General features: G+C 44.1%; 1 non-coding gene across 1 annotated transcript; it reads left to right on the top strand.

The window, feature by feature from the left end:
• Window positions 1–19,261: 19,261 nt before the first annotated feature.
• LOC132209366 (U2 spliceosomal RNA) lies at window positions 19,262–19,453 on the top strand. Its single transcript, XR_009445458.1, has one exon. It is a non-coding gene; the product is annotated as a U2 spliceosomal RNA (small nuclear RNA).
• Window positions 19,454–19,745: the final 292 nt, after the last annotated feature.

Here is a 19,745-nt window from a genome sequence, read left to right as displayed (position 1 = left end):
GGTGCGAGGGGAAAGATTTTAAAAACATTTGATTGAACTGCCAGATGACATGCTAGAGGCTTGTTGAAACACCATTTTAAAGGTATCTGGATAGGTATATGAATTGGAATGGTTCAGAGGAATATAGGCCAAACACTGGAAAATGGGACTAGATTAATTTCAGATACCTGGTCAGCATGGACATGTTGGGCCAAAGGATTTGTTCCCATACTGTACATCTTTATGATTCATTCATTCAATTAATCAAGTTCACTTTGTAATCTTGGAAAGCCTTCCCTGTTGACAGTTGAAATAATCTCAGTGTTATATGTAAACTTGCTACCCATGCCTTCTATCATTTTCATCTAAATCATTTATTGAAATGACAACCAAAAATAAATCCAGCACCAATCCCTGTGGATCACAGCGAATCACAGGCTTCCAGTCTGATGGACAATCCCACATGACCATGATATTTCCTGCCATAAAGCAGAAATACACAGACACACAGACAGACACACACACACACACACACACACACACACACACACACACACACACACACACACAGAGACACAGACACACTCGCGTCTTTAAGATAAAGATAGATACGTTTTGATCAATGAGCAGATTGAGGGTTATGGTGAGAAGGCAAGAGAATTATTTTGAGAAACTTGGCAAGCAGGATCGAACAGTAGAGCAGACCTGACGGGCCAAATGGCTAATTCTGCTCGAACTTCTTCTGCTGTCTGGTCTGAAGGTATCGGGAATGTTTTCCCAAGAGAGCAGTGATGGCTGAGATTGATAAATACTTTACTGAACAGAGCCAATCGGAATATGGAATAGGTTTGAGGGAATGAATGGCCTACATCTGCTCCTATTTGTTGTGCTCTTTAAAGAGGAGGTAACTTGCTGTGAGGGTAACCCACTTTAAGGAGTTGCCCAATTAAGATTGAGATAAGAATTTATCTTTCTCTTTAATATTGTGCTGTCTGTGGTGTTTTCATCCGCAGGGAACAGTGAAGACTGGGTTAGTGAAGATATTCAATGCAGAGATCAACTGACCTTTAATGGACAAGAGAGTCCATTATTGGGAATAAACAGGAAACGGGTGTTCAGCCACAAACAGATCAGCCATGATCTTTCTAAGTTGAGCAGCAGGCTCGAGGGTCTGAATGGCCAACTGCAGTTCCTATCCTGTGTGTTGTTCTCTCACTCCACCCCTCAAAGCTGTTACAAAGGGAAAGGAAGTTATAATGAGATAGGGGATCATTCTTCCCCTCTCAGGAGTTACACAAATGGAGCAGTCAAACATGGATTCAGAGAGACATCGAGATAGACAGCATCCAAACAGACCCTTCGGTCCAACTCGTCCATGCCATACAGATATCCCAAATAAATCTAGGCCCATTTGGCAGCACTTGGTTCATACATCTATAAACTGTTCCGAAACATATACTCATCCTGATAATTTTAAATGTTGTAATTGGACCAGCCTCCACCACTTCCTCTGGCAGCTCATTCCATAAACACATCACCCTCTGCATGAAAATGTTGTCCCTTAAGTCCCTTTTAAACCTTTCCCCTCTCTCCTTAAAGCTGTGCCCTCTCGGTTTGTACTCCCCCACCCCAGGGAAAAGACCTTGGCTCTTTGCACATCTGTGCCCCTTATGACTTTGCAAACGTCTGCAAGGTCACTCGTCAAAGACTTTGTTCTATTTTGTTATGGGAAATTTTCCACACAGCACCTACAGCCAGAAATGAAATTAATTAAGAAGATTATCTGTATTTGTGGTGTTTGTAAAGGGGCGAATGTTAACCAGGCTGATAGGAAATCTCCGCTCCTCCTCAATATGTGTCCAGGGAAAATTGAGCACCTGATTGAGAGGGTAGACTAGATTTATTGCTGCATCTAAAAGACAGCATTTTTGACCGTACAGCATTCTACTCAAATGTCAGTCTATATTCTATGCTTGATTTTTTAAATGCTCAAGGATCGGAATCATTGACAATACAACCTCTACCTGATGATCTGACAACAAATAGCCCTAATGGTGTGTTGCTGAGCTCAAATACACCTCGTCTACGAGTTACACACTGCAGTAGAGGCCCTGCAACCTTTCTTGGCTGCTACACAGCAAGCCCTGGTTCGCTAACAGGAAATGCAGAGTAGAGATAATTATTTATTTTCAGTTTGAAAAGCTGCAGCGACTGGAATTCCTTGGGGATGAGTGCGAGGTCATCAACAGTTCACAATCTAGATTAACGATTTGGACGAAGGTCTGACAAGATTGGAGCTCAATTTGCTAGTACACCAGTACAGTCATTCAATAAGATGTCAAGTGGAGGCGGAGCATCTATAACGGGCTGTAGACAGGGGATGATAATGAGCGAACTTTCAGCATTGCAAATAAAACAGTACAGTGTGGGTTATGGGAAGTTTGTGTTTTGGGGAAAGGGTAAAACGGCAGTAAATTATTTAACTGGAGGGAGAACACAGAGTTTGCGTGCGAAAGAGGGAGTTGTGGGTCCTGGTACATAAATCAGATAAAGTTAATCTGAAGATGTCACAAGTGATTTGGAAAGGAAATGGAATGGTGCTGTTTCCTGCAAAGGGTGCTGGGTATGATCTTAGGCATATTTCCCTGCATTTCTACAGGACATTGCTGAGATTCTACCCAATGCACTGTCTGTAGGTATCATGCCCTAAACTAATAAAAAATGATGGCCTTTGAAACTTTTCAAAGATGGGTCTCTATATAGAACAGAACAGTGCAGCACAGTGTAGGGTTTTCGGCCCACAATGTTGTGCCAGACCTTTACCCTAAACCTAAGGTCTATCTAACCTCCACCCCCACCTTATACTATCACATTTTTACATGTCTAATAGCCACTTAAATGCCCCTAATGAGGCTGACTCCACTACCCTCTCTGGCAATGCATTCCAAGCCCCTACCACTCTCTGAGTAAAGAACCTACCTCTGACGTCTCCACTATATCTACTTCCACTCACATTAAAACTATGTCCCCTCATAAAAGCTACCTCCACCCTAGGAAAAGTCTCTGGCTCTCCACTCTATCTACACCTCCGATCATTTTGTACACTTCTATCAAGTCACCTCTCATCCTTTGTCATTCTAGGGAGGAAAGCCCTAGCTCTCTCAACCGTTCCTCAGAAGACCTTCCCTCCATTCCAGGCGACATCCTGGAAAATCTCCTCTGCACCTTTTTACAATGCTTCCAGATCTTCCCTGTAATGAGGTGATCAGAACTGAACACATTACTCCAGATGTGGCAGAACCAAGCTTTTGTACAGCTGGAGCATAAACTTCATGGCACTTGAACATAATCCCTCTATTAATGAAAGCTAACACACCATGTGCCTTCTTAACAACTCTATCCACCTGGGTGGCATCTTTCAGGGAACTGTGGACATGAAGCCCAAGATCCCCCTACTCCTCCACACTGCCAAGAATCTTTCCGTTAACCCTGTATTCTGCTTTCAAATTTGTCCTTCAGAAATGAATCACGTCACACTTTTCAGGGTTATAATCCATTTGCCACTTCTCAGCCCAGCTCTGCATCCTATCAATGTCGCTTTGTAACCTACAGCAGCCGTCCACACTGTCCACAGTTACCCACCTTTATATCATCCACAAACTTACTAATCCATCATTCCACCCCTTCATCCAAATCATTTACAAACGTCACAAACAGAAGAACACCCAGAACAGATCCTTGTAGTACACCACTTGTGACAGAGCACCATGTTGAATATTTCCCATCCATTACCACCCTTTGTCCTATAAGGGTCAGCCAATCTGCCACATTTCCCCATATCCCATGTCTCCTTACCTTCTGCATAAGCCTACCCTGGGGAACCTTATCAAAGGCCTGGGTCAAATCCGCAGATACCACATCCACTGCTCCACCTACATCCATGTGTTTGGTCACCACTTCAAAGAATTCAGTAAGGTTTGTGAGGCATGATCTAACCCTTACAAGTCCATGCTGCATATCACGAATCAAACTGTGCCTGTCCAAGTGATCATAAACTCTATCTCTCAGAGCCCTTTCCAATAACTTGCCCAGCACTGAAGTAAGACTAAGTGTTCTGTAATTTCTGGGGTTATCCCTGTTCCCTTTTATGAACAAGGGAATGATGTTTGCCTCTTTCCAATCTTCCAGCAATATAACCATGGACAGTGAGGATGAAAAGATCATTGCCACAGGCCCTGTGATCTTGTCCTTCACTTCCCACAGAATCCTTGGATAAATCCCATCAGGGCTGCATGACATATCTACCTTCAACTTCCTCAGAATTCATAGTACATCTTCTTTACGAACATCCACGTCCTCTAGCCTACCTGTTTCACAATGTCCTCCTCTACAATGAGGTCCCTCTCAGTTGTGAATACTGAAGAAAAGTATTCATTAAGGACCCCTCCTATCTCTTTCGGCTCTGTGCACAAATTCCCTTTACAATTCTTGATCGGCCCTACCATTCCTCTGTTCATTCTCTTGTTCTGCACATACGTGCAAAAAGCCTTGGGGTTTTCCTTGATGCTATCCACCAAGGGTTTCTCATGCCCCTTTATAGCTCTCCTAAGCCCTTCCTTCAGCTCCTTCCTTGCTAACTTGTATATACCGTCCTGTGATGAAGGCATTCAGTTCCTGGAGGATTAACAGTTTAGGCCTGAGAACGAGAAATGTTCTTGACTATGTAAGAGCTTGAGGTGAGTGTTAATGGTGAAGACCTGACTGATATTTCCTCTTGTATGGGAGAATAAAACTGGGGAAATAATTTTAAAAATAAAACAGTTTCTGAGGAAGGATCACTGAACCTGAAACATTAATTCTCATTTCTCTTCATGGATGCCGCCAGGCTGCTGAGCTTTTCCAGTAATTTTTGTATTTCTTTAGGAATAAGACACATTCTTGTTAACACAGATTATATATGTATTAAACATATATTAAACATGTTATTTTTATATTATGCAGGCACATATAAACATACCTTTATAACGAGTGCGGTCATATGTGGCTCTGTGTATTACAGCAGCAATGATACATCTACGTGGAGCAGGGAATGTGATGTACGCATATAATGGAGACAATGTTCAAGGAGACCTCACATGTTCCAGTTTGTGGGTTGGATAGTGTTATTGTGCGATTCAACTCAGAGGAAAAAAAAGTAACCTGCCTCGAAAGCAACAGCCTGTTGCTCCGTCTCTATTTCCTTGTTCCTCATCACATCAATGTATGAGAGCTGAAAATGCACCAATCATCTTTACCACTCATGGAGGATTCATGATGAGGATTAATTGTAATCTCCCACCAGCTGTAGCAAAGGGAATTCAGCCAAATCTAAGGGCTGCAGGAAGTAATCCCATTGCCAACAACTTGTGCGAACAGAATAAATTTTGCACCAGAATAACATTTGTGAGAATTGATCACATTTCTTTGTGTGTGTGTGTGTGTGTGCGTGTGTGTGTGTTTGTGAACTGCATGTGTCATTCTTCATTCCATCATAGTTTGAGTAAATTTGTTTTGATCATAAACATGTTGTTTTCGCAGATCAAAGTAAACTGCCTGACTTGCTCCTTACACTGATGCTGACACAGTCTGAGCCCTATATCATCGGCCACATCACCAACCTGGTTGCATTTAAAATTTGCTGTGACCAGTGGAGGAGTGGGACTCGAAAAGGAAACAATGATCAGCCAAGCCAGTGAACCATAGACCAGTGAGGCTGACATGAGAGCTGGGTAAGTTGTTGGAGGGGATTCTGAGGGATAGGATTTACATGCATTTGGAAAGGCAAGTATTGATTCGGGATAGTAAACATTGCTTTGCGCAGTGAAAATCGTGTCTCACTAACTTGATTATTTTGAAGAGGTGATAAAGAAGTTTGATGAAGGCAGTGTGGCAGACATTTTCTATATGGGCTTCAGGAAGGTGTTCGGTAACGTTCCGAATGGTAGACAGATTAGTAATGGGTAATCACATGGGATCCGGGGGGAGATAGCCAATTGAATTCAAAATTGGCTTGAAGGCAGAGGATTGTTTTACAGACTGGAGACCAGTGACCAGCGGCGTGCTGCAAGTATCAGTGCTGAGTTCACTGCTGTCCATCATTAATATAAAGGGTTTGGGTGTGAATATCAGAGGCATGGTTAGTAAGTTTACAGATGATATTAAAATGTGATGCAGTGGACAGTGGTGAAGATTATCTCAGAGTGCAATGGGACATTGATCAAATGGGCCAATGGGCCAAGGAATGGCGGATGGAGTTTAATTTAGATAAATGAGAGGCTTTGCATTTGGTAAGGTGATGCTGGGCAGGACTTAGACAGCCCTGGGGACTGTTACTGAATAAAGAGACCTTTAGTGCACACACATAGTTCCTTGAAGGTGGAGTAGCATGTGAGACAGGGTAGGGAAGGACAGTGATAGTGGGAACTGCAGATGCTGGAGAATCCAAGATAATAAAATGTGAGGCTGGATGACCACAGCAGGCCCAGCAGCATCTCAGGAGCACAATAGCTGACGTTTCGGGCCTAGACCCTTCATCAGAGAGGGGGATGGGGTGAGGGTTCTGGAATAAATAGGGAGAGGGGGGAGGCGGACCAAAGATGGAGAGTAAAGAAGATAGGTGGAGAGGAGAGTATAGGTGTGGAGGTAGGGAGGGGATAGGTCAGTCCAGGGAAGACGGACAGGTCAAGGAGGTGGGATGAGGTTAGTAGGTAGGAGATGGGGGTGCGGCTTGGGGTGGGAGGAAGGGATGGGTGAGAGGAAGAACAGGTTAGGGAGGCAGAGACAGGTTGGACTGGTTTTGGGATGCAGTGGGTGGAGGGGAAGAGCTGGGCTGGTTGTGTGGTGCAGTGTGGGGAGGGGACGAACTGGGCTGGTTTTGGGATGCGGTGGGGGAAGAGGAGATTTTGAAGCTGGTCAAGTCCACATTGATACCATTGCGCTGCAGGGTTCCCAAGCGGAATATGCGTTGCTGTTCCTGCAATCTTCGGGTGGCATCATTGTGGCACTGCAGGAGGCCCATGATGGACATGTCATCTAAAGAATGGGAGGGGGAGTGGAAATGGTTCGCGAGTGGGAGGTGCAGTTGTTTGTTGCAAACCGATTGGAGGTGTTCTGCAAAGCGGTCCCCAAGCCTCCGCTTGGTTTCCCCAATGTAGAGGAAGCCACACCGGGTACAGTGGATGCAGTATACCACATTGGCACATGTGCAGGTGAACCTCTGCTTAGTATGGAAAGTCATCCTGGGGCCTCGGATAGGGGTGAGGGAGGAGGTGTGGGGGCAAGTGTAGCATTTCCTGCTGTTTAAGGGGAAGGTGCTGGGTGTTGTGGGGTTGGAGGGCAGTGTGGAGCAAACAAGGGAGTCACAGAGAGAGTGGTCTCTCCGGAAAGCAGACAGGGATGGGGATGGAAAAATGTCTCACATTTGTCATGGTTGCCCTAATCAGTCAGAGCATTGGGTATAGGGGTTGGGATGGCATGTTGCTTCTGTACAGGACATTGATGAGGCCACTTTAAGAATACTGCGCACACATCGGTTGGCTCTGCTAAAGGAAAGATGTTGTTAACCTTGAGAGGTGCAGAAAAAAACAGATTTACAAGGATGTTCAAGGACAGGAGGGTCTGAACTGTAGGGAGAGGCTGAACAATTTGAAGTGTTTTCCCCGGAGTGTGGAGGCTGAGGGGTGACATGACAGATGTTTATAAGATCATGAGGGGCATGAATAGCCTGAATAGCCAAGGTCGGTTTCCCAGGAGAGGGGAGGCCAAAAGTAAAGTGCTGATGTTGAAGGTGAGAGGGGAGCGACTTAGAAGGAAACTTCGGGCAACATTTTCACGCAGAGAGAGGTGTGTGATCAGAAAGTGCTGTCAGAAGTGGTGAAGGTGTGTGCAATTACACAGCTAAAAAAGTATCTGGATTGGTACAAGAATAGGAAAAGTTGAGGGGGATATGGACCAAATATTGGCAAATGGGAATAGATCAGATTACATATCAAGTCAGTGGGGGCAAATAATCTGTTTCTGCGTTGTGTGACTTTCTGATTCCATCAGGTAGATGAGAAGAAATTTGAAAAGGGCATTTGGAGTGGGAATTCTCTTCCCTAGAGGTCTGTGCTGCCTTTGTGTTGACATTTATTCAGAGATACATTAATGAAATAGTTGACAGATGTTAAACAAAACACAATTTATTTAAACACTGTAGTCAAAGTAGAACCAAAAAAAAGGAATTTAGAATAACCTCGCTCTGGTGGATAAACTTATAGTATAATAGCTATAGCAAATATTACTAATTAACTGTTCCAGCATAGTAGCAGCCCATAAACAGACACTTTGGTCAGAAATAAAATTCAGAGAAGGTTCTCACATGCGGTTCTCCAATTCAGGAGGAGAAAATAATCATCCAAAGAAAATTCTGCAGTCAGGAGACATTCACTGAAGCTTCCAACTCCATTGAGACACCAATAGCTTCTGATGCAACAGAAAAGCAAAACTCAGAAATTCTGATCTGTGAGAGCTCGTCGCACTCATTCAGGCTGCATTTAAAAAAAACCCGAACCCTCTCAAGACTGTTTACTCAATGGTCTTAACTAGACAGCTTTGTGCCTCTCGTTCAATCCTTCTCTTAAAAGAAACCAAAATAAAATAATATCTTACAGTTACAGCAATGTCACATGAACACATCGAACTGTTCCTCAGGAGCCCAGGGTGGATCAATTCAGCATTTGGCCCTGCTCTACAGCCCCTTGCGTCCCTACATATGAAAAGGAGAAGGCCATTGAGACCCTACAGTCACTTACATGTAAACAGACTTAGGTAACATGACAAGCAAATGGAGCTAGGCTGTACAGATAGTCTGCTTCACGCTGGTCAACATGCCTCCATTGTTCATGGTACACATGCAGTACTTTAATGCAGTTTTACAGTAGTGTGGTGGGAAGACTAATGTTTTGTGCAAAATCACAAGTGGCATCCTCTGAAAATACATGCTTCCGTTCTCTATGGAGATCAGAATCTGGTTGGTCTGGCTAATGTCACAAAGAGGGTATTTGGGCTGCTGTCAGGATTGTGAACAACATCGGGTTCAGTGTAAGGTCACAGATTAATGTGGGGAGAGTTCATTCAGAGCCTGTGCTTCTCTCTGAATCACTGTGGGGCTCTATGTCATTTTATATGTAAAATCCACATGTATTTACATGGGTCACGTATGGGATTTCTCACCCTATCAATTTCTTTTGTGGATAAAAGAGTTCATCACCAACTTTGTAATTTTAATGCAGTAATCTCTGATTCTCTCACAGCACAACATATTAAACACTCACTTTCTTCACTCGCTCCTCATGGTACCATCATCTCAGGGATTAGACTGGTGATGACCATTTGTACCGTGTCTGTGGCAAGGAGTTCTTTCATTACAAAAGGGATCAAGCCTATGCACAGTGCCCATAAATAGTCTTTCATCAAGGCTGTACATGTGCAGACATATGGTTTTATTCATGTACATGAATCATCTTACAATGAAGGACAACATACCATTTACTTCCCACATGACTGATAGCGCTGCATGTACCAATTTTGGTGACCTACGATCAAGGACATGCAGGCCCTTTTGTGACCACAACACTTCCCAACCTCACATCATTTAATCATTACAAAATGAGATGTATGCTGTTGCTGGCCACATCCAAATAGTTTGTATGCCTTTTAAATTACTGTGGTCCAAACACTGATTCATGTGATACCCCATAACGAGCAGCATTCAGCCTGGAAAAGGGCTCCACTCTCTGTATTGCGTCAACTAAACAATTCTCAATCCATGTAGTATATTCCACCTTACCTCTCAACTCTAATTTTATTCACTCACCTGTGTGCAACCATATCAAAAGTACTCTGTAAATTCAAATACACCGCTCTCACTGGTTCTCATGTGTGGATACTTCAACTATTATATACATATTACTCAGTCGTACATGCACTGGGCAAAGGATCACAACACACAGGAATTGCCAAAACAAGTTGGAAAGTACATCAACTTCAGTCGATAATGCAGTTTTCTCTATTTTCACATCTCATCACCCATATTCTCTCTCTCTCTATCTCATACATACATGACATAAATCAAGTTAATGAATACTCCAATCTTTCTCCATGTTTTATCTCTCAAAGCTCCCTCTTTCAGTTTAAATGTATTGTTTGCATTTGGATGTGACACAATTACAACTGAGTGATGAAACTAAAAAAACATCATGAGGAAGGAACGGGCTAGAGTTAATAGGAATAGAATCTTAGGGAAGATGGTGGAGTAGCAATGGAAGACATTTCTGGGGATAATTTGGACACACATCTGAAATTTTTGGATGTTTCAATTAACATAAACTGCACAGGTTTACCAAAGATAACTTCCCTTTCCTGAATCGAAGTTGACTCTGCCAAGTCATATCATGATTTCCCAAGTGTCTAGTTTTTACAGCCCTCAAAAAAGGTTCCATATTTTTCTCATAACAGATATCAAGTTGTCCAAAATTTATTTTTATTTTGATTTCCCTCTCACTCCAGTTTTTTTTTAATGTGCGTTACAACAGCTACTTCCATTCTGCAGGAACTGGCAATTCCTGAATCTGAAGAATTCTGAATGGTAATCAATAATTCTTTCTCGTAGTTACAAGTTTTAAATGACATTTGGACAAGTTCATGAACAGGAAACAGTTGGAGAGATATGGGCCAAGCCCAGGCAGGTGGGACTGGGATAGTTTGGGATTATGTTTGACATGGACTGGTTGGACTGAAGAGCTGTCTGACCCTGTAACTCTTTCACAAGCTCTATTCCCACCTCCATGTAATCTCTGGGACATACCAGAGCAAAGTACCAAACTTCAGTTCAATTAGTTTTGAGCAGTTCCGCTTTATTAATTCTAATCTCCCACAGTTTCTCATTTTCACAGTCACAGTCCTGTAGAATTTCTGGAAGATTTCCTATATCTTATTCTGTGGAGACAGAGTAATGTATCCCACTCAGCAGTGGGTCAGTGGGGGTTGGGGTGAAGAGACACTGCCTCCTTCAACAAGTGAACACATCGGAGCACTGCACTTCAGAGATAATGGACATGGCACCACTGCTACTTGGAAAGTTCTAGAATCTAAACAGTTCAATGAACTGTCATTTGATGGCCATCGACGGGTTATGCTGAAACCACTGACACAAAGCTGTAACCTCCTCATTTTAGAATCAAACTGGCTCCACACTTTGCAACTGGCATAGGTCGAGGTAGAGATAAAAATAAGAATACAATCAAAATATTAGTAACTGCAAGTGTGGCCAGAAGAGAGCTGCAACTGGAAAGGAGCAGATTATGATTTAATCAGAAACAGCACTGAAGCGGAAGTGAAAACTGAGGATATTATTAGTGATAAAGGGAATATTGTGATATAAATCAGATCAGGACAAAATGGGCCAATGGTGGTTATGAACACTTTTCTTCCTCCTCGGGTGTTTGTAAGTGAAGGTGAAAAAAACCCTGGAATAAGAGTTGAGTTTGTCACTGAAAGTGAATACAATAGTTTCCTTCGTTGCCAAATACAGAGCTTAGAAATTGAGTCGCTGGTCACAGAATAAATGAATGGACAGAGATAGAGAGACTTACCGGGAACACCGACAATAGCGAGGATGGGATAGTAACCCGCCTGAATAACCATCAGGACAGCTTCTATCCACAATGTTAATGGTAACCAATTGATAGAAAGATAGTAAAGGCCAGAGGATAAACTCCTGTCCATTGTTGGAACATTCCAATCTATTCCTCTCAGTTTCTTATACATTGTTGTCACATTCCCGGCTGTGGTTCTGAGATTCTGATCCATCATTTGGAACATCCCAATCTGCTGGTCACAGATTCTGATCTCTCCACATCTCTGGAGCTGCTGATCCCAATTGTGTTGAATATGCCACAGCCACAGATACTGTGGGATAACGCATTGGGAGAAACCCCTTATTAACAGAAGAGGGAAACCCTCCAGTGACACAGTTAGTATCCATGGAGACTGACATTAATTCGAGTCACTGAACAAACAGCTCCAGTTAACCCCTTCCACTCTGACACTTTTAATGTAACAACAATACCTGGTTTGGGTGACATTGCCTGCTATTGGACTCAATGCCCATCTCCAATTCCTCTCACAATGATAGAGACAGAGGAGAAAGTTGATACTTTCTCTGCACAGGCTCAATGATTCTGCCGTGTTATCCACATGTGATGATGTATGTAACCATTTTCCTGAGAGCCAAATGAGAGGTTGTTATTTCACCGAAGTCTCCTCCACCACAACAACTGCCAATCCAAACACTGTCTCTGGCCACGACAACCTGGAGAAAGACAGGAAATGTGGGTTTTGCTGAACTTTCCTCTCACTGCCCTAATAAGGCAACATTTTATCTTTAACACAATATTTTCAACAATTTGCTTCTAAAGTTGCAAACAATTTTTTTGCAGTTTATACAGCCTTTCCTGACCAATTTTTTTAGCCTGAGCCCAAAAGTAAACATTACATTTCCAATAGCTTTGCTTATTGGGAGGAAAGGGTCAGAGACAATATCTATGTGATTGATTAAGAAACAGTAAGGAAGAGGGGACAGTGGCTGTGCAGTCTGGACAGGATGAACTTGATATTGCCCAGTAGGCAATTTCTTCTTCATAGATGGAATAAAACAAAATGCAGAGAAAGAGACAGAATAAATTTGGCTGAAGGAATGGCGACTGACAAGGTGAACAAAACACGATAGGTTGCAACGGAACGGAGGAGAAATGATTTTATATACACTGTTTAATCAGCGTATGTGTGGAGACATATAAGATTGTTCACATATGCTCAACACACTCAGGGTTATTAATGAAGATATGATGTACACAATATGGCATAGGCGATGTGACCTTGTCTTGTTTGTGTCTTGTTAACATTGCATTCAGTTGAGGGAACCCATCTCCCCCATTCATAACTTTATTTACTCCCATTGTACATCTGCTTCTCTTTCAACACAATTAAAAGCCGATTTGTATTTTGCACGGCACCCCAACACCCTCTGTTTTCTGTTAGCCCTCCTCCACCTCTCGTAAGGTATTAAAAAGGCCATTTCCCGAACCTGTTCAGTTCTGAAAAAGGGTCTTGCTGGACTTAAAGCCTTAACCCTGTTTCTCTGTCTCCACCGATGCATCTCGACCTGCTGAATTTCTCCAGAAATGAATCAGCACTGACTGAATTTTCAACAAAACAAAGAACCATGCATGCTGGAAATCTGAAAAATGAAAAATTGCTGCAGAAACTGGAAGCTTTGAAAAGGCATCACTGGGTCCAACAGCTTAACTTTGCTTTCACTCTACAGACACTGCCAGACCTGCTGAGTTTCTTCAGCAAATTGTGTTTTTGAATAAATCCCAAAAACGTGTGTCAAAGTTGCTCAAATACCCTTTCCAACATGGATCACCAAACACTGAGAAGTGAGTGACAGTGCAAGGTGAAAAAATTACTTGGTTCTGAAACTACATAACTCTAGCCTCACTGACAGTACAGAGCTCTTAATCATGGTCAGGGAGAGAAACATTCACTTTAAAAACCTTCCGACAGTGTGGAAACAAGCCCACCAGCCTAACAAATCCACACCGACTCTCACAGCATGCCATCCAGACCCAGCCCCCTATTACTCACCTAATCCACACAATGGGCACTTTAGCATGGGCAATTCACCGAGCCTGCACAGCTTAGGTCTGTGGGTGGAAAGTGGACCACCTGGAGGACACCCACGCAAACATGGAAGAACATGCAAACTCCACACAGTCGCCTGAGGGTAGAATTGAGCCGACATCACAGGGGCTGTGAGGCAGCAGTGTTAACCACTGAGCCACTGTGCCACCCAAAGATGTTCCTACTGGAAAGGGAAAGGTTCAGATGAATATGTTAAAGGGTTTTGAGCAACGTGACAAATTGGAGATGTGACACCATGGAGAGACTGTCAGTAGAATGAGAATATTAAAATGTAAGTGTTACCACATCAGAAAATAGAGTAGGTCACTGCGTACAAGGGCAATGGGGACTCAGTCTGAACTGGGGAACATTACATTGCACTTATTGCAGCTCAAAACTGGGCATCCATGTGGTGATGGAAACCACAGCAGCAGCAGCAGAAGCAGAATTGTATTCCACCAGAATCTGTGACTCTTTGTCCCGGATAATCCCTCAGTCTATGATTCCCATGAAGCTGATCAATGGTTCAGTGACGAGTGCAGGCAAACATGCCGGGGTCAGAACCATGCGTACCTGAAACTGATGCCAACCCATTATAGCGACTGCATTCAACTGCTTGCATTACAAACAGCAGAACTAATGCATTACAGACAGGGTGGAAGGATTGCAACTATTCTGCTACAACCAGTCATGAATGGTGATGGGGGCAGCAGGAACTGCCGATGCTAGAATTTGAGATAACAAGCTGTGAAGTTGGATGAACACAGCAGGCCAGGCAGCATCAGAGGAGCAGGAAAGCTGATGTTTCAGGTCTGGACCCTTCTTCAGAAAAAAAGTAGGGGAACAGAGCTCTGAAATAGAGAGAGGGGGAGGCAGTGATAGAAGGTAGATAGTGGAGCAGATAGGTGGAGAGAGGATGGACAGGTCAAGGAGTTGGGGATAAAGCCAGTAAAGGTGAGGTAGGTAGGGAGATTTGACGGGGGTTGGTCAGTGAGGAGGGAGGGGCGAGTAGTGGGAGGGAAGACGGACAGGTCGAGGAGGCAGGAATGAGACTAGTAGAGGTGAGGTTAGTGTAGGTGGGAAGTGGGGCTGGAGGTTGGTCAGTGAGGGGGGAGTGTAGGTGCTCCACAAAGCAGTCTCCAAGCATTCGAGATAACACGGTGTGAAGCTGGATGAACACAGCAGGCCAAGCAGATTCAGGGGAGCAGGAAATTTTGACGTTTCAGATCGGGACCCTTATTCAAAAATGGGTGAGAGGAAGGGGATTCTGAAATAAATAGGGAGACAGGGAGGCGGATAGAAGGTGGACAAAGGAGAAGATAGGGTGAAAGGAGACAGACAGGTCAAAGAGTTGGGGTTCAAACCAGTGAAGGTGACTGTAGGTGTGGAGTTAAGGGGAGATAGGTCAGTCCAGGGAGGATGGATAGGTTGGGAGGGTGTTGCGTGAGGATAGTGGATAGGGGATGGGGGTGGGGCTTGAGAAGGGAGGAATGGTTAGGGAGGCAGGGACTAGCTGGGCTGGTTTTGGCATGTGGTCGAGGGAAGGGAGATTTTGAAGCTTGTGAAATCCACATTGATACCCTTGGGCTGCAGGGTTCCCAAGCGAAATATGAGATGCAGTTCCTGCATCTTTCGGGTGGCATCATTGTGGCAATGCAGGAGGCCCAGGATGGACATGCCATCCGAGGAGTTGGGGGGGTTGGAAATTGAAATGGTTCGCAATTGGGAGGTGTAGTTGTTTGTTGCGAACAGAGGATAGGTGTTCCACAAAGCGGTCCCCAAGCCTCCGTATAGTTTCCTCAATGTAGAGGAGGCCACAACGGGAACAGCGGATACAGTGTATAACATTGACAGATGTGCAGGTGAACATCTGTTTGATGTGAAAAGTCTTCCTCGGGCCTGGGATGCGGGTGAAGGGGGAGATATAGGGGCAGGCATGGCACTTGCTTCGGTTGCAGGGAAACATGCCCGGGGTGGTGGGGCTGGAGGGGAGTGTGGAGCGGACAAGGGAGTCACAGAGAGAGCGGTCCTTCCGGAAAGCAGATAAGGGCAGGAACGGAAAAATGTCTTTGGTGGTGGGGTCGGATTGCAGATGGCAGAAATGTCAGACGAAGATGCGTTGGATTTGGAGGTTGGTCATGTGGTATGTAAGGATAATGGGTATTCAATTTTGGTTATTATTGCGAATAGGGGGTGTGAGGGATGAGTTGCGGGAAATGCGGGAGACATGGTCGAGGGTATTTTTGATCACTGTGGAGGGGAAGTGGCGGTTTTTGAAAAAAGAGGACATCTGGGATGTTTGGGAGTATCATAGGCCGAGACATCTTTGTCAAAGATCATCAGTCTCCTTCGCTTTGTGCAGAACATCTTCAGTTTCACCAACCTGACCTTACAATTAATATCCCTCAGTTCCTGAATCATTCTGATCAATCTCCTTTCAATCACTCCACAGACCCTCACTTCCTTGGTGCACACCACCTGTTTGTGCAGACCCGAATGCTCTGTGTTCAAGTGGGTGATGTTATCACACACGGGCAATTGCTCAGTGACATCACCCTGAATCCTGGGCATTTCATGAACTGTGGGTTTCCTCTGATCCCAGTGGCTCTGATATCTTTTGAGCTGCAGACTCCAGCATTTGATTTTAAAGTTGAAGACAATGAAATTATTTCATTATTTTCAACCAGTAATGTACACATTTTGTATCAGAGATAATAGGAACTGCAGATGCTGGAGAATCCGAGATAACAAAGTGTGGAGCTGGATGAACACAGAAGGCGAAGCAACATCTTAGGAGCACAAAAGCTGACGTTTCGGGCTTGGACCCTTCATCAGAAAAGCGGAATGGGGAGAGGGTTCTGATATAAATAGGGAGTGAGGGAGAGGCGGATTAAAGATGGATTGAGGAGAAGATAGCTGGAGAGGCAAAGGTGGCAGAAAAACTGCTCAATGTCCTAACGTGACTGTCATTCGTGGATGTGTGGGTGAATGAGGACAAAGGTGAGCCCCTTACTGAGGACTAACCGTTTGACCTCAGTCAGTGGGAGGTCTGGGGGATGGTGAAAATTCGGCAGGGCTCAGCGTGGCTGTCTCCTCTGGGGCTGCTGGCTGTGGAGGCTGTGGGCTGTTTGGCCTGCTGTATTCATCCAGCTCCACATTTTGTTATCTCATGTACACATTTTGCTTCACATACTGTTCCCAGTCATCTGACTCTGGTGTTGGTGTGATGTAAATCATGTCCCACTAACATGAGGATTTTGCAGAGGTGACAAAGAAGGTTGGTGAAGACAGAGCGGGTAAAAATTGTTTGGATGCACTTTGGAAAGGTGTTTGAAAAGGTTCCTCATGGTAGACTGGTTAGATCACATGGAATCCAGTGGAAGCTAATGGTTTGGATCCAAGACTGGCTTGAAGGCAGGAGGCACAGAGTGATGGCGGAGTATTATATTTCAGACTGGAGACCTGTGACCTGTGGTGTGTCACAAGAATCAGTGCTGGGACACTGCTTAGCCATAACTTTATATAAATGATTTAGATGGAAGCATAGGAGGGGTGGTTAGTAAGTTTGCCGATGGCCCCAAAATTCATGTTGTTGTGGATAGTGAAGAATGTTATCTCAGAGTACAACGGGACCTTGATCAGATGGGCCTATGAGTGACAGATAGAGTTCAGATAAATGTGATGTGATGCGATTTGGTAAGGCAAACTAGGGCAGGACTTACAAGTTAATGGTAAGGCCTTGGGGAGTGTCACCAAACAGAGACATTGGGGTGCAGATGCAAAATTCCTTGAAAGCGGAGCCACAGTTAGACAGGGTGGTGAAGAAGGCATTTGGCACGCTTGCTTTTATTGATCAATGTATTGAGTATCGGAGTTTGGACGTTATAATGCAGGTGTACAGAACATTGCCACTTTTCGAATACTGCATTCAGTTATAATATCCCTGCTACAGGAAAATTGTTTAACTGAAAGGTTTCAGGAAAAAAAACATTTACAAGAGTGGTGCTTGGATTGAATAGTTTGAGCGACAGGAAGAGGCGGCTGAATAGGCCGGAGCTGATTCCCTGTAACGTCATAGGCTGAGGCGTGACCTTACAGAGGTTTATAAAATCATGAGGGGCTTGGATGGGGTGAATTGTCAATATCTTTTTCTCAAGGAAAGGAATCCAAACCTGAGAGCATGGTTTAAGTTGACAGGCGAAAGGTTTAAAAGGGACCTGAGGGACAGTTTTACATGTAGAGAATGCTGCATGTACGGAGGAGGTGGTACAATCCCAGCTCTTAAACAGCATCAGGATTGGTAAATGAATAGGAAGGGGACGGAGGGATAGGGGCCAAATGTTGGCAAATGGGACTAAAATAACTTAGGATATCTGGTTCGAATAGACAAGTTGCAGCAATCAGTCTGTTTCCATCCTTTATATCTCTGCAGCTCTTGGATCTTAATTTGCAATTCTAAATTACCAGATTGTAATTGGAATGTTTGGAGTCGAAGCCAAACCATTTGTGACTTTTCAAGGTACTGAACTTAATATCCAGCAGCATCACGCTGCTCATTTCCATGAAGGGCGGGGAGTGACGTTAGGGATGTTGGAGTGGTTTGGGGACCAGAGTTCATATATTCCAGGTCAGATGGATTAGTCTAAGAAATTCTGTTTGTAACTGTGACCCAGTACTTCCTGACAGGGATATTACTTGATCAGAATTAGAATTTGTTTCAAGTATTTGATTTGATTTGGGAAGAGGCAGGCATTTTTATGCATTGCTAACAGTTCAGTTTGCTTAGTGCACAGAATAGAATGGCATAAAAATCAGACCCTTTTAGCAACTGCAGGCACATTGACACTGCAGGCAGTTACACATTCCAAAGAAATAGACGGGGTGGGATGGATTTGGAGGGAGGGGATAGTGATTCGCCTTTTTTTTGTAACAAAGAGTCACATTTATCAAGGGAGGGGGACCCACCATCTTCAGCGAGTGGTTCCTGCCGGCTGTGCACTGCCTGAGAGGGCGCTGGAAGCAGAATTATTCATGGCCCTCAGGAGAGAGTTGAATGATGAGATTTACAGGGCATCGGGAGGGACTGGTGAAGTTACCCATACAGAAAGCTGATGCAGAGAGTGACAGGCTGAAGCACCTTCCTCTGTGCTGGGACATTCTCTGAGCGTGCCGTTCTCTGCCGATTGTTGCTGCAATCTCACTGACCCGCTGCTAGTCATGGAGCTGGTTGATGAGGCTTGTTGGTGACGTCAGCTCTGCCCTACCTCATCTGATTGGTACATTTTCGATGATCTACATTCACTACGAAGATGTTTTCTAGAAAAGTGATGAAAAAGCACTGGTGCAATCTGACTTCTTTGCCCTGGTTAAGAAACCCAGGAGTTTGGGAACAACAGTAAAAACTGTCAGCAGTGATTTACAAGTCTTTGCACACAGTCAGGCTGGTGGAAAATAGGATCAAGTGTTTATTATACCAAGTGTTCACAGTTGGTGGCTATCTCATGTGTGGAAACATGGCCTTGCTTTTAGTGGTTTTGGTGTGAAGACAACACCACAGAAAAAGCATTTGTCCCTATCAGCTTTAATATCTGATATGTCCTTTGCCTAAGGACCCTATATTAAACTGATTTTTGGAGCAGGGAGTTGGAATACGAGCTTTCTCCATGCATTATTGTGGTATTGCAGTGTTCCCAGGAATGATGAAGTCTTATTAAACCAATTTTAAAAGCAGACTGATCAAAACTTGAAAAATCCTAGGTCCAAACACCTTGTTATCTCAGATTCTCCAGCATTTGAAGTTCCTACTATCCTCGATATGCTGGGATATGCTCAATGCTCTGGAACCATAATCATGGAATTCCTACAGTGTGGAAACAGGCCCTTCAGCCCAACAAGTCCACACCAAACCTCACAGCATCCCAGCCAGATCTATAACCCTCCTAATGTACCCCTCCCTGAATACAACAGGCAATTTAGCACAGCCAGTCCACCTAACCTGCACA

This window comes from Stegostoma tigrinum, unplaced genomic scaffold (genome assembly GCF_030684315.1).
Source record: "Stegostoma tigrinum isolate sSteTig4 unplaced genomic scaffold, sSteTig4.hap1 scaffold_89, whole genome shotgun sequence".
NCBI lineage: Eukaryota > Metazoa > Chordata > Chondrichthyes > Orectolobiformes > Stegostomatidae > Stegostoma > Stegostoma tigrinum.
This window is presented reverse-complemented; position numbering and strand designations above follow the sequence as displayed.